General features: G+C 39.2%; 1 pseudogene; it reads left to right on the top strand.

Annotated features, from left to right (window-relative positions):
* Positions 1 to 5,775: 5,775 nt before the first annotated feature.
* LOC127426616 (blue-sensitive opsin-like) lies at positions 5,776 to 7,261 on the top strand (annotated as a pseudogene).
* The last annotated feature ends 1,628 nt before the right edge of the window (positions 7,262 to 8,889 follow it).

An 8,889-nucleotide genomic window follows, 5' to 3' on the forward strand; every position in this document is an offset into this window, starting at 1 on the left:
TGTGATCATGTTGGTATATCTGATAGGTTAGTTGGATAATTTTACAGTATTAGGCATCTGATTACGACCTGTTCGTTGTTCACTCTATGTTCTGTATTGATTCAAAACACTAATTACTCTGGACGTTCAGATCTGAAGGATACCTCTCAAATATTGCCTTTCCACAGTGAAGTGAATAAGCTTTTGTACTATCAAAGAGCCTAACATCAGCCTGGGCTGATAAATAAGTTAAGTTAGTAAATGATCAGCTAATGTCAGGCAAGAGCAATGTCTTCTATAGTCTATATATTATCTTATTGAATTATCTAATGACAGTCTCCAGATATCTTTTCTCTCTTTATTCTTCACTGCTAAGACAAATGGACATTTTGGTGTGTTCTGCTCATATTTTGGTCACTTATCACGTTTAGGTCTGAACGAGTCCAAACTGAGTGTCACTGTTTCATTAGAACAGATTAATCAACATTAAGGACACCAGTTCAAATGAACCCTACAGTCAGGCCAGTGGTACAAATGAACTACAAAGTAAGAGCAGTCTTTATAATGAATCTTGTGTAGGAATGACTATATTCACTTTATCTGTTCATAAGATACACAGCAGACTCCAGGCTTACACCTCTTTATCAAAACCCAGCCTGCTGGAAGTCTAACACAAAGAGAGGCTAAACAGACATTACTGTTCAACTGATTCCTCTTTAGAATTTGCTGAGGCAAGGTTATAGTTTGGTTTAAGGTTCAGCTCTAGGTTGAAGCAGTTGAAGAATTTTTGGCTAAAATTGGAGAGACTGTCTAGGCATTAGTAGCTAATTCAACACTTCATAGATTCACCCTCTTGGGAGAGTGACTAAAAGGAAACCTCTCCTTAAAAAGGCCAGCATTAAAGGGATAGTTCACCCAAAAATGAAAATTCTCATTTACCCTCACGTGTATGACTTTCTTTCTTCTGCAGAACACAAACAAAGATTTTTAGTAGAAGAATATCTCAGCTCTGTAGGTCCATTTAATGCAATATAGTGCATGGTGACCAAAATTTTGAAGCTCATAAAAAGCACATAAAGGCAGCATAAAATTAATCCATATGACTCCAGTGGTTTAATCAAGGTCTTCTGAAGCAATCTAATCAGTTTTGGATGAGAACAGACCAAAATGTAACAAATGCAGGGCTCCATAAAAGTAACACCATTGCTACTGTCAAGAATGGCAGCATCATGTTCTTGCCTGGGGTTGCTATTGAGCAGGAAGAAGTTGAAAGCTCGCTGCAATCAAAATCAGCATGAATAAAGTCATACACAGGCAAATCTGATTCTTTTAGCAAAAGATCAGAGGCAAAGATTCATTTGCCAGCAGGACAGTAATCCAAAAAAACATTATGAAGGCATGGCTTAGAAAAAATGGCCCAGCCAGAACCCCACCTTGAGTCCAAATGAATGTCTGTGGAATGGGATTTATAAATGAGAAATGTATGCCTTTAATTTTTAAGAGATGTTTTTTCTGTGAAAAAGTCAAAGTCAAGTTAATATGCATCTTCAAACACTGTGTAGGTAGGTAGATCTTAATATGAAAAAAACAAGTGAAAGAAGGTCAAAAGATCTTCAGATGAAATCAATCTGCTGGAAGAGTTTTTGATTGTATGGGTATGTGTGAGCTCCAGTTTCTCCAAGTAGGTATAGTTGCAGGCCAGAGACCTCCAAATGGGGGTGGATTCTCCAAAAGAGGGCGTGGTTTCTCTAGAAAGGGGTGGTGTGACGAGGAGGAGGGCGTGGCCGGGTCGTGAGGCTGCGCAGCCGGTGCCGAGCCACCTAATCAGCATGAGAGAGAGATAAAGGGTAGCCGGAGACGCCAGTGAGGGAGGGAGAGAGAGAGACACATGGAGTTATGTTTGTGTGTGTCTTTTATGTTATGTTGAAGTTCATTTGTATCATTAAAACTTTATGTTGACTGCTCAGCCGGGTCCCAGCTTCCTCCTTTCCCGAACGAACAGAGGTCTTTTACATTTGGTACCGAAACCCAGGAAGGAGGAAGAGCACATTGTCTGGGAGAACTCGCCGCTGCCGTCCGCCAGGAGACGGAGGAACTGTTGCCATCCACCAGGGGATGGAGGGGTCACTGCCGTCCGGCAGGAAGCGGAGGAACTGCTGCCATCTGCCAGGAAGCGGAGGAGCCGTTGCCAGAGGACGGAGGATCCGCTGCCATCTGCCGGGTCGCGGAGGAACCGCTGCCGTCTGCCAGGGGGCGGAGTGGCTGAGGACCAGAGGATGGTGTGTTTGGGACTGGCGTGTTTCTCTCTCTCCTCTCTCTCTCTGTCTCTCCCCCTTGCTCTTTCCCTCTCCCCTCTTCCTCCCCTCATCTCTCCCAGGGTCCAAGGAGGTGAGAAAGACCTGCCGGCTGAAGGACGGCCGGAAGGGCAACACCTCCCCTCCAGTAAGGGAGGGGAGTACGTCAAGCCAGAGGTTTCCAGGCCTGAATCGGGCAGTGGAGTAGTGTGACAAGGAGGAGGGCGTGGCCAGGCTGTGAGGGTGAACAGCCAGTGCCGAGTCACCTAATCAGCAGGAGAGAGAGATAAAGGGGAGCTGGAGACGCCAGTGAGGGAGGGAGAGAAAGACACACGGAGTTATGTTTGTGTATGTCTTTTATGTTATGTTGAAGTTCATTTGTACCAAAAGGGGGCATCCCTTCCACTCACAAGGTTATGGAAAGAGTTAGGTTAGGGGCTCCCTATTTCTTTGCTGGCAGTTTGGAACTCCCGCCCCTTTTTGGAGCTCTTCCTGCAGAAATATCCTTCTCAGTTTCTGCAAGAAGGTACAGCTGCAGGCTGGAGACCTCCAAATGGGGCTGGAATCTCCCAAAGAGGGCGGGGTTACTCCAGAAGGGGCTTGGTTACTCCAAAAGGGGGTTGTGCCAACTCCAAAAGGGGGCATAACTTCCACTCACGGTTAAGGTTAGGGAAAGAATTAGACAAGAGGCTCCCTATATCTTTAATGGCGGTTTGAAGCTCCTACCACTTTTTGGAGCTCTGCCTGCAGCTATTCACAGTTACCCTGAGCAACCACTGGGCAGCACCATAATGATTCTAATTGCCTGTTTTCTGTTTCTGGTCTCGAGACACAATGTAAAACAAACTGAAATGAGTGATCAAGACAGAGAACAACAACCATTTAAGTGTTATTTGGAGTAAAAATTAATTTCACGCTGAACTTGTGCAGCAGTTGGCTGTCATAACAAATGAAAGTAGTTAATGATATCAACGTAACTGACCTTGGACCATCGCTACATGTCATCAACTCAGCTGAGGCACTGTTAAAAAAAAAAAAAAAAAAAAGATGCTCATCTCGACTATGTGAAGTATCGGCGCTATAGATTCACGTTTTTTGACAACTTCTACAAATGTAATACTTTACCCATTAAGAATAAATGCTGATGTGGGTGAAAACATTGGAGACCGGAAATTGAAAACAGGTGAACCATGGAACAGTTCTGCGTTCAGGAAAAAGGTAGATATTCTTCTCAGTTTCTTCCATAGTGGGGCGCCAAAAGCAATCAGTATAGCCTGTTGTTTTTAATCGATGTCAGGATTATGGAACATTTGTTGGTAGGAACATGTCAACTGACACCATAGTTACCTAAATGTCCCATTAAATTAACAGCAACAGTATGCTATACCAATAAAATAAGACAGTATTTACACAATAGGACAATAAAAAGTACACATTTTGAATTGTTAAATATTAAATTATTATTATTATATATATATATATATATATATATATATATATATATATATATATATATATATATATATATATATATATATATTTTTTTTTTTTTTTTTTTTTTTTTGCAATTGATCCCTGTTTTTGATATTCACCACCAGATGGCGCATGGAAATGTTATTGACCACGAAATTCACACAGGGTTCACGCGGTTTCTTGACGTTTATGTTTTGTTGACGTTAATTTTCTTAATTCTTAGGAAGATATATATATATATATATATATATATATATATATATATATATATATATATATATATATTTGAATTTTTAAGAAGCAATTTTAATTTTAAACAAATTAGTTAAAAGGTAGTACGATGGTATGAATTCAGTAGTGTGTATGTGTGTTTATACTCTTCTTTAGGTAAATTTTTTGCACGTCTAAACAGATAAAAGAGAAAAAATGATGAATAAGAAACATATCCGTTCTAAAGTAAATAAATAAATAAATAAATAAATAATTATTAGGAGGCCTCCATAACCTTGCTGTATACATCAACTGATTTGTTTAACTTAAATGATATACACACACATTCAATCCACATAACCATTTGAGTGTCTATCTGAGAACAGGCAGAGATTAACATACAGTGGCATGCAAAAGTTTGGGCACCCCTGATCAAAATTTCTGTTGCTGTGAATAGCTAAGCGAGCAAAAGATGCCTGATTTCCAAAAGACATAAAGTTAAGGATTACGCATTTCTTTAATATTTTAAGCAGTTTCACTTTTTTATATCCATCTTTTACAGTTTCAAAATAACAAAAAAGGAAAAGGGCCCGAAGCAAAAGTTTGGGCACCCTGCATGGTCAGTACTAAGTAACACCCCCTGGCAAGTATCACAGCTTGTAAAAGCTTTTTGTAGCCAGCTAAGTGTCTTTTGATTCTTGTTTGGGGAATTTTCGCCCATTCTTCCTTGCAAAAGGCTTCTAGTTCTGTGAGATTCTTGGGGCATCTTGCATGCTCTTCGCTTTTGAGGTCTATCCACAGATTTTCGATGATGTTTAGGTCGGGGGACTGTGAGGGCCATGGCAAAACCTTCAGCTTGCGCCTCTTCAGGTAGTCCATTGTGGATTTTGAGGTGTGTTTAGGATCATTATCCTGTTGTAGAAGCAATCTGCTTTTTGCTTTTTTACAGATGGTGTGATGTTTGCTTCCAGAATTTGCTGGTATTTAATTTAATCCATTCTTTCCTCTACCAGTGAAATGTTCCCCTGTGCCACTGGTGTCAACACAAGCCTAAAGCATGATCGATCCACCCCCGTGCTTAACAGTTGGAGAGGTGTGCTTTTCATGAAATTCTGCACCCTTTTTCTCCAAACATACCTTTGCTCATTGCAGCCAAAAAGTTAGATTTTAACTTCATCAGTCCGCAGAACTTGTTTCTAAAATGCATCAGGCTTGTTTAGATGTTCATTTGCAAACTTCTGATGCTGAAATTTGTTGTGAGGATGCAGGAAAGGTTTTCTTCTCATGACTCTTCCATGAAGGTCATATTTGTGCAGGTGTCGCTGCACAGTAGAACAGTGCACCACTACTCCAGAGTCTGCTAAATCTTCCTTAAGGTCTATTGCAGTCAAACAGGGGTTTTAATTTGCTTTTCTAGCAATCCTACGGTGAGTTCTCTCTGAAAGTTTTGGTCTTCCAGACCTCAACTTGAACTCCACCGTTCCTGTTAACTGCCATTTCTTAATTACATTACGAACTGAGGAAATGGCTACCTGAAAATGCTTTGCTATCTTCTTGCAGACTTCTCCTGCTTTGTGGGCATCAATTATTTTAATTTTCAGAGTGCTAGGCACCTGCTTAGAGGAGCCCATGTCTGCTGATTGTTGGGACAAGATGTGAGGAGTCAGAGTATGTATAAAGGTTTTAAATTTGCATCACCTGGCCTTTCCAAATGATGATTGTGAACAAGCCATAGCCCTAACAAGCTAATTAAGGTCTGAGAAAGCAACCAGAAGCCTAACATATCTACAGTGAGTGTTGAAGACACAAATCCGCAACCATGAATGGCACAGAGGGGCCGGACTTTTACATTCTCATGTCTAATGTGACCAGTGTGGTATGCAGCTCTTAAGATTACCCACAGTACTACTTGGCAGCGCCATGGGCATTCTACTGCATAACTGGTTACATGTTCTTCCTCATCGTTACCTGCATCCCATTCAGCTTTCTCACACTGTACGTGACTATCCAAAACAAGAAGCTTCGAGCGCCCCTGAATTATATCCAGGTTTGGGAGGGTTACTTTTGAAATGTATTCCACTACAGATTACAGACTACATGCTGTAAAATGTAATTTGTAACGTATTCCGTTAGATTATTCAAGGTCAGTAACGTATTCTAAATACTTTGGATTACTTCTTCAGCACTGGTTGATTTTTTCACTTGTTTTGACTATAAAAACTCTGCCAGTACAGTAAAACAAAATACATGTTAAAAATACATTCTCTGAAAAACCTAAATATCTTATGCAGTGTTGTTTCTAAAACAAGATAAATCAAACTGATCTTGTTTTAAGGATTTTTAGATATTTTTACAGGAAAACAATAAAACAAATTATCATCAAGAATATGATTTTGCCCTAATATCAAAGGTCTATCAAAGGAAATTATGATCCAACGTGAATTTTCTTGATAAAAAAATATGATCGTGCCTGGTAACATGTGCCTGTAAAATGGATAGAAATAGCATTTTAGCGTAACAAAGCTGACAATTTACACAAGGTTTATTTCTATTTCTTCTGCTCCAAACTTACTTCAAACTTACTTCTCTGTCTGCTCGTATGAATGTAACACATCATAAGAAAGTGTTTCACTGCTGTTCAAATGCACTTTGGATCACATCATTTACATGTATAAATGTTTTCCATCTGAAAGGACAAAATATTAAATGAAACAAATGACAATAAAATGCAAAGTAATCTGTTCAGTAATCTAAATAATTTTTGAATGTAACTTTATTCTAATTACCAATTATTTAAATTGTAACTGTAGTGGAATACAGTTACATATATTTTGTATTTTAAATATGTAATCCCGTTACATGTATTCCGTTACACCCCAACCCTGATTATATCCTTCTGAATCTGGCTGTAGCTGACCTCTTCATGGTTTTTGGTGGATTCACCACCACCTTCTACACCTCTTTGTATGGATACTTTGTCCTGGGCCGTGGAGGCTTCAACATGTAGGGCCACTTTGCCACACTCAGTGGTGAAATTGCACTCTGGTCTCTTGTTGTCTTGGCTGTTGAGAGATGGGTGGTGGTCTGTAAGCTGTTTAGCAATTTCCACTTAAGAAGGCTCCACGCCACCTATTGTGTTGCCATCACATGGTTAATGGCCTGTTCCTGTGCCGTACCCTCTCTCCTCTGATGGTCTAGCTACACCTGAGGGTTTGCAGTGTTCGTGTGGAGTGGACTATTACACGTTGAAGCCTGAGGTTGAGAATGTGTCTTTCATCATTTACATGTTTATAGTTCACTTCTAAATAAAACATTTCATGTCGAATCAATTTGTTTCCTTGATCACTGTTTTCATTAGAATCCATTTATTGTCAAATAATTCCTTTAAGATTTTTTTGTGCCATGTTCTCTAGAAACAAATGCTTATGGAACTCCGTAAAAATGACCTTGAGGTAACTATAGCAACCCAGAAACCTCATACACTCCCCCTGATCTACAACAGAATACAAATTCACAAACCTGCATGAAATGAAGAGGACACAAAAAACTAGCCTATGTACGTACGTACGTGCAGATATATAGATATATAAATAGATAGATAGATAGAAAGAAAGGAGTGACAGATGGAAAAGTGTGATGATAGATGATGGAAAAGAAAGAAAGATACAGACAGACAGACAGGCAGATAGATAGAAAAGAGTGACAGATGGAAAAAGAAAATGTGATCGATAGATGGGTGGGAAAGAGTAATAGATAAAAAGAAAGAAAGAGAAAGACAGACAGACAGACAGATAGATAGATAGATAGATAGATAGAAAGAAAAGAGTGACGGATGGAAAAGTGTGATGATAGATGGATGGGAAAGAGTGATAGATAAAAAAGACAGACAGACAGATAGATAGATAGATAGATAGATAGAAAAGAGTGACATATGGAAAAGTGTGATGATAGATGATGGATGGATGGAAAGAGTGACAGATAAAAAAGACAGACAGATAGACAGACAGACAGACGGATAGATAGAAAAGAGTGACAGATGGAAAAGAAAGTGTGATGGATGATGGATGGATGGGAAAGCGTGATAGATAAAAAAGAAAGAGATAGACAGACAGACAGACTGATGGAAAAGTGTGATAGATGGATGGGAATGAGTGATAGAAAGAAAAGAAAGAGATAAACAGAGAGACAGACAGACAAGAAATAAGCAGATAGAGATAGATTAGATAGAAAGAAAGTGATGACAGACAGACAGAGAGACAGACAGACAGATAGATAGAAAAGAGTGACAGATTGAAAAGTGTGATGATAGATGATGGATGGATGGGAAAGAGTGATAGATAAAAAAGAAAGAAAGAGATACAGACAGACAGATAGATAGAAAAGAGAGTGACAGATGGAAAAAGAAAATGTGATCGATAGATGGATGGGAAAGAGTGAGAGATAAAAAGAAAGAAAGAGAAAGACAGACAGACAGATAGATAGATAGATAGATAGATAGATAGATAGATAGATAGATAGAAAAGAGTGACAGATGGAAAAGTGTGATGATAGATGATGGATGGATGGGAAAGAGTGATAGATAAAAAAGAAAGAAAGAGATACAGACAGACAGACAGACAGGCAGATAGATAGAAAAGAGAGTGACAGATGGAAAAAGAAAATGTGATCGATAGATGGATGGGAAAGAGTGATAGATAAAAAGAAAGAAAGACAGACAGACAGACAGACAGACAGACAGATAGATAGATAGAAAGAAGAGTGACGGATGGAAAAGTGATGATAGATGGATGGATGGGAAAGAGTGATAGATAAAAAAGAAAGAGATAGACAGACAGACAGACTGACTGATGGAACAGTAAGTGTGATAGATGGATGGGAATGAGTGATAGAAAGAAAAGAAAGAGATAAAGAGAGAGACAGACCGACAAGAAAG

Source organism: Myxocyprinus asiaticus, chromosome 35 (genome assembly GCF_019703515.2).
Source record: "Myxocyprinus asiaticus isolate MX2 ecotype Aquarium Trade chromosome 35, UBuf_Myxa_2, whole genome shotgun sequence".
NCBI lineage: Eukaryota > Metazoa > Chordata > Actinopteri > Cypriniformes > Catostomidae > Myxocyprinus > Myxocyprinus asiaticus.